Source organism: Rhagoletis pomonella, unplaced genomic scaffold (assembly GCF_013731165.1).
Source record: "Rhagoletis pomonella isolate Grant_MI unplaced genomic scaffold, Rhpom_1.0 Rhpom_scaffold_00273, whole genome shotgun sequence".
Classification (NCBI taxonomy): domain Eukaryota; kingdom Metazoa; phylum Arthropoda; class Insecta; order Diptera; family Tephritidae; genus Rhagoletis; species Rhagoletis pomonella.
Window position 1 is genome coordinate 22347 of NW_023458828.1, and position 6891 is coordinate 29237.

Here is a 6891-nt window from a genome sequence, read left to right on the forward strand (position 1 = left end):
GGTAATCGCTTTTAGTGGTAACGTGTTCTAGAAGGCATAGCGTTATAATGCCTTCGAATTTTTTCGCTTCTTTTAGGCATTGCCAGTAATGCAAAGTAGAATGTCCTACAATATTTTATTTATCTCGCTTCTTCGTTTCATTTCGGGGAATGCAAAGTAGAATGTCCTATAATATTTATTTTTTAATTCGTTTCTTTGCTTAATTTCCGGGAATGCAAAGTAGAATGTCCTACAATATTTTATTTGTCTCGCTTCTTTGCGTCATTTCAGGTAATGCAAAGTAGAATGTCCTACAATATTTTATTCGTTTCGCTTCTTTGCTTCATTTCGGGGAATGCAAAGTAGAATGTCCTACAATATTTTATTTGTTTCGCTTCTTTGCTTCATTTCGGGGAATGCAAAGTAGAATGCTGCATCGTAGTCAGCTGAAAAATGGAATGAATATCCAAAAATTCTTTTTCTACCGTTACTTTCTGTGGAAGTTTGTCTCGCATAAAAATCATGTTTTGCTTTGCTCAATTTGCAGCGAAGTTGAAGTCAGTCAATGAAGTGACGTACAAGAGTGAGGAAGTACAATTTTAAGCTTAATTAAATATGCATGTATGTACATACCGATTTTAAAGAAAATCTAAATACCTAAATACATACATATGTACGCTGATTTATAAAAATTTTAATTAATTTTAACCTTTTAAGACATTTTCTGATTTCAATTTAATATAAATAAGTATGTACTTATCTAGGCATTCTACATTAGTTTCTCTGTAAGGCATTCTTTGCTCGCTTCTCTGGATTCTGTTTATCCATGCGTTCTCCCTTCATTTGAAGGTAATGCTGCGGGTAAGGGCTTACCTCCAATGACATGCCCATGTTACAATAAGGCCTTCTTGAAGCGAAACGGTAAGCGATTCCCATCGCCTAGCTCGTTTCCACTTTCGTTTCTGTGGTAATAGTGTTTTTTGCTGGGAAAATAGCCCTTTTTGTAAATACTGCCTTTATAAGTTACACAGTTTATTATTGAACTATTAGTTAAATGAGATATAAATTCTTCGATATTTTTTAAAGATTTAAAGTAATCGGAACATTCAATATTAAATAAGTTAGTTTTTTCATATTCGATTAGTTTTGGCAGACCATCATGGTGTTGTTTAAGAAAAGCACAAAATTTTAATGAAGCTTTTATACTCAAAGTATATGATATATTTTTACGCGATGTTACATTTCTGGCATAAATTTTTGCTTCCCTATGCTTAGAGTCATATCTATAGCTCCATAAATACTTAAGAGGACCTGAGTTTTTAATTATGGGTCAAAAAGTGAAACTTTGGCTTAAGTAGTTTTATAAATAATTTCATATAATCTTCATTGTGCTCTTGAATCAAATATTTCAGTTCATGAAGTAATTTATCATCCAACGAAATGGCGACTATTTTTAAAAGCGTTATGAAGAAGAGCCAAACTTCGTTTTATCTCGGGACAAGGTCACCTATGATTAGAGAGAGAAAATGAATGAATGTCATCATTTCGCGAGCTGACATTTTTATTTTATTGTTTGTAATTTGGAGGAAGTCTAAAGGAGGAGATAAATAACCGATTTCGCTTTCTCCATAGTTAAACATTTGTTTTCGGTAATTGAAAGTTTCAATCGAAAAAAAATTTTTTTCGGAAATAAGGTATTTTAAGATTTCACATATATCATATCTGCAAACCCCCTCATACAAATCATGAACAATATCTGCAGATAAATTATTTGTTACATGAAACGTAGCTAATTCATTAAATAAGCAGTTTGCTTTTATCCCTGTGAACTTAACATCGTTTTTTATTAATGCAGCATTATAATTCTCTTCCGTTCTTATATTTTCCGGATATTCTACAAGGTCATGCATCATCTCGCCCCGACATCTATTACAGAAACGGAAATAATAATTTGAGGAAAAAGAAGTCGTAAAGCCGAGAATATCATTCAGACCCAAATTATCGCCTAGTACATTACACATTACGAAATGAATTTGGTTGAAACCAGATTCAGTTTTTATCAATATCCCGTTTTCCTCAATATCTTTAAACGCTTCAATCAACGGTTTAAGAAATGGATCATTGCCAAAAATCTTTTGGTCGCTGCTTTTAAAATAAGCAGCTACAAATATGTAGTTTAAGTTCGATAAGAGATGTTGTGGTAAAACAGGAAAAGAATAGTATACACCACATATTGAATCTACATTAGCATGGCTTCCTAGAGGGTTATTTATTTCAAAGCTATCCAAATAAATAAAAAACGGGACAATAATCTTACCAGAATAGAACTGAACTTCATTTTTAAAATTAGTGGAATTGATGAAATGAGTTATGCTGGAGTCCTTTGAGAGTCTTTCCATATTTTGCAATACGGTATCTAAAACAAAAGGAACCTCGAAGAATTTGCGAATCTGAAAATGTATCGGCATTATACAGCCTTGCACTTTGCTTTCATCTAATGTACATCTACCATTTACAATAACTTCCGATATTTCATTATTTATATTAAAAAACTGTGGTTTAGCAAAACCGTCCGATTCCATCATAGATTTAAACAGCTTATATTCTGTCAATGTTATTGTGGCTTATTAACATTTTTATTTTTAATATTTTTATTGAGCTTTGTACCACGATTGTTTGTTAGGAAAAATTGAAAAAGCAACAAAGTCTAAGCGGTAGAAGTTATAGCAGCTATTTCGGAGATCACCACATCTCTTCATCAGACATCTTTTTTTCTAGACTTCAGCAGGGATCGAACCTGCGAATTCGATGTTCTAAGTCAGAAGCGTTAACCACTGAGCTATGTACATCCCGTAAACTCTTGTTGCTAATTCATTTTCCTTATTCAACCAACTACTATCAAGTGCAGCTGCACATCTACCGCTTAGAATACCGCTATAACTTCTACCGCTTAGACTTTGTTGCTTTTTCAATTTTTCCTAATAAACAATCGTGGTACAAAGCTCAATAAAAATACTAAAAATAGCTTATATTCTGATTTTATATCTTCAAAAGGATTTTCGCAAAAGTTAGTGAAGGCAAGAAATGCTTCCTCTTCCGATTCGGGCAGATATTTTAAAACCGTATTTTTAATTGGCTGTATTATACTTGAAGTTATAGCTGAAACTTCTAATTGTATCGATAAAATTTTGCATGTAAAGCAGTTGAAAATTCTTCACATTTTATTAAAATGTTAGTTTTGTTTACACAAAAGTCGTTACTCCGCTTACAAATTTGGAAATAATACTTATCAGCTGTTGTCGTACAATTATTCTAATTTTGAAGTGAACAACTTTTTACTTTTTTACATTCATTATTTTCCGTAGTACAGGATGTTCCAGAATTTTTGTTTGAATTATTACTATGTAAATGCTTTCGTATATGTTTTTGAAATGCTGATAAGTTTGAGAAAATTTGAGTACAAGTGCCATAGGAACACTGAAATTTATCGTTAAGGCCGAGTCCATGAATCAGTTTAAAATGACGAGTAAGAGCTGTAAGCTCGCCAAAATTAGCTTTGCATATGAAACAGTTAATTAAAAAACTCATATTTACTTATTTCACTCCTTAAAAAAATTTAAAAATTCAGTCAATGCAGAGCTCTTAATGTCATGTGGTGTCGAAATCTCATAAACGTATTTTTGTAAAAAATTCCATAATAAATGCGATTCGCTTGGGTAATTTTAATTAAATACGTGAAAATTTTTGAAGCACGCATCTAATGCAGTAATGAAAGAACTAAATTTTAGTAAATACTTATCGAAACTTGTATAAAACTCTTTTAAGGTTTTTATATCGGTGCCAATAACGATAAGATATGGTTGTTTTTCGCTCTAGTGAATTCTTCATGCGCTCTTCTTTTACTCGTTGCAAATCATTACCTGATTTTATGTGAACAATGCTGCTCAAAATCGCATCACCTATGGTTACTTTTTTAATAATAATTTTCCCATCAACTTTTGTAATATTTCGAGATGTCGGCTTTAATACAGTATTCAGCAGCATTATTAATATGCAATCACTTGAAGCTAAAAAGAAACAAAATAAGAATTTGCCATTTCTAATCACATATTTTACTACTTACTTTCATCCAAAGATGGGTCAAGTGATCGAAATAGTTCTCCATAGTACTTGTCTTTAATATTGTCTTTGTAAAGTTGAGTGAGTTTTTCTTTCAGTGAAGCCCATTTGTTCATCAAATTGTATTTTTTGGCTGGAAACATTTGGTCATAGTCGTATTCAATCTACATATACCGCATACAAAAGAAAAATTAAACATAGACATTTTAATGGAGTTTTGTGTAAAGCATACATATTTCATTCCGGAGGCTTGTTTGTAAAAGGGCCATCTGTCTAAAATAGCACTTAAACTGTTTGAAACTTGATTATCACTACGACGGTACTCGTAAGTCGATATCCACATATCCATTGAATCATTTTCATCGCCACTCATAAATCTCATTTTATTTTGTTTAGAAAGTATGTCTGGGATGCAAGTATCTGTGTGTTAAATCAACTTCTGGCATTGTCGTTACTAATTTATCTGTCTTTAATCTTTTACATTTAAGTTGTTGAATCTGTTATATAACATGCCACTTGGGTTTGGTTTACGTGCATCTTTTCTTGATATATAGTATATGTCTTTATTTTCCGTAGGAAAAATTTCTGTGATTTCTTGAGCTATTTGTTTCATTTCATGCGGCCGTGGTATATAATATTTGTTTTCTTTTGGAAGGTAAAAATATTCGGTAATTAAATTTAGCAACTTTTCCTATCTTCGTGGCAAAAAAAAATTTTTCTCGGAGTAGACGTCCAACAGGGAATTTCCGAAACTTGATATTTTAAGTATATCCATGACATTCTATAAAGCGACGTTTTATGCAAATAAAAAAATATGCATATGATTTTTTGTTTAAACGCATACCAGTACACTTGGTGATGACAGCGATGTAGATGCACTAGGGTTGAATTCCTGGGAATCGATCCAGCTCAGTGTGTTCGATTTGGCGGTAATCATAGTTTGTGACTTCTCTTGTAACTGGAAACGTTTTGATAGTTACGTACATATCGATTAAAATATTTTATATACATATGTAAACATAATAAAGTGTATTACATTTTTTGATTTCCACAAAAATATTTTTTCACGTAACTCAGCCCTTAAGCCAGTGTTTGCTTGGCCCGGAAAAACTTCTTTGAGATCATCCTCATTTATATACTTCAGTCTTTCGTATGTGAAGCCGAAATCTATATACAGAAAATGTGTACCTAAAACTCGTCTGGCTTAGAGAAATGCGGAATACTTACCAATAAATGTCTTCAAAGTATTTTCCAAGTTAAACGTTTCGAGCAGCTCTTTCAGCTTTCATTCGCCATCGCATATTTCGTCGTTTAAAGTGCAAAACCGCGTATCAACAAAATGCAAAACCGCGTATCAGCAAAATGCAAAACCGCGTATGTGAATTTGTAGAAATTATTTTCTGGGGCGTAAAAGCACTCATATTTAAAAATGGTTCCTTTTTTTATAAAGCAATCGCATTTCTGGCTAGTATATTTCAGGACGAATGGATAAGGATTGAGCCAAGAGCTTCGCAGCCAATGTCAGTTACGCGGTTTTGCAGAATGACGATACGCGGTTTTGTACTTTAAACGACGATTTGCTCTTCCGCGGTTTCGATCTCTTCAAAATTGGCCACTGCGTCACTGGACTGGGGACAATATAAAATATCGGCGCAATCCTCTTGTACCAATTCGAAAATTGGTTCCGACGATGGTAGGGCGTCGATTGTTTCGCCCAGTACAAATATATTTTCCATTTCCACTTCTTATTTTATATTTTTGCTAAAAATTTCGGAATTTGTGTGCAAATGTACGTCGATTTAAATTATGCGTTTATTAGAGAAAAGTTAACATTTTTTAATGTTAAAACAACATCACCTACTGTAAAAATAACAACAAAAATGCTATTTTCCCCAGTATAATTTTTAATGTAGTTTTAACGTTAAAAAATGATATTGTAATGTAAAACATTACATTATCAATTTGACATTTTTCATGTAAATTTAACGTGAAGCACGATAATTTACTATTTTTCCTCCATAAATTGATAGTTTTTGATTTACATTGGAAATAACATGGCCACTTTTTTTTGAGTGTGCGCCTTGACGTTGTTACACAAAGCGGAGCGACCTACAGTTTTACGCCGACTCCGAACGGCGTTTGTATTTTTATGAGAAGCTGGTTTTCATGGCAGATATACACTCGGAGGTTTGCCATTGCTTGCCGACGGACGACCGTTGTTAAGAAAAAACCTTTTTCTATACTTTTTTTCGATGTTGCTTTGACCAGGGCTTGAACCCAGGCGCAGCGGAGTGGAAGCGCGCACTGCTTACCACTACACCACAGATTTCTTCAAACAATCAAAAAAAAAATATCACAAGTGCCAACTAACAATGTATATATTTTTCTCAGTTGGACACGCATTACATTTAACACAACTGGAGGAATCCATTTCTTTTTTTTTTAAGTTAATCTTGGATAACAATCACATAAACTTACCTCTTTCTCCGCTATTTTCGAGCACCAACGAATATATGTAATTGGGATCCCGTATAGCTAGCGGTATCTAGGACGATGCCGTTTTTGCACTTTTTTTGTTTTTTTTTTTCTTTTGTATATAAATACACACACACACTTCACCACTGCTAATTAAGCTTATCCCGGGCGCCACTTTTACCAGGCACCGTGACTTTATGATTAAAATTTTCGGCTTCCTCCGCTCTAAACAGAATAAATTGTCTAAGGGCCAGTTTTTCAGTGCTGGTTTAAACTCAGTTTAGATGAAGTTAAGTTAAACTAATTATAAGCTACTGG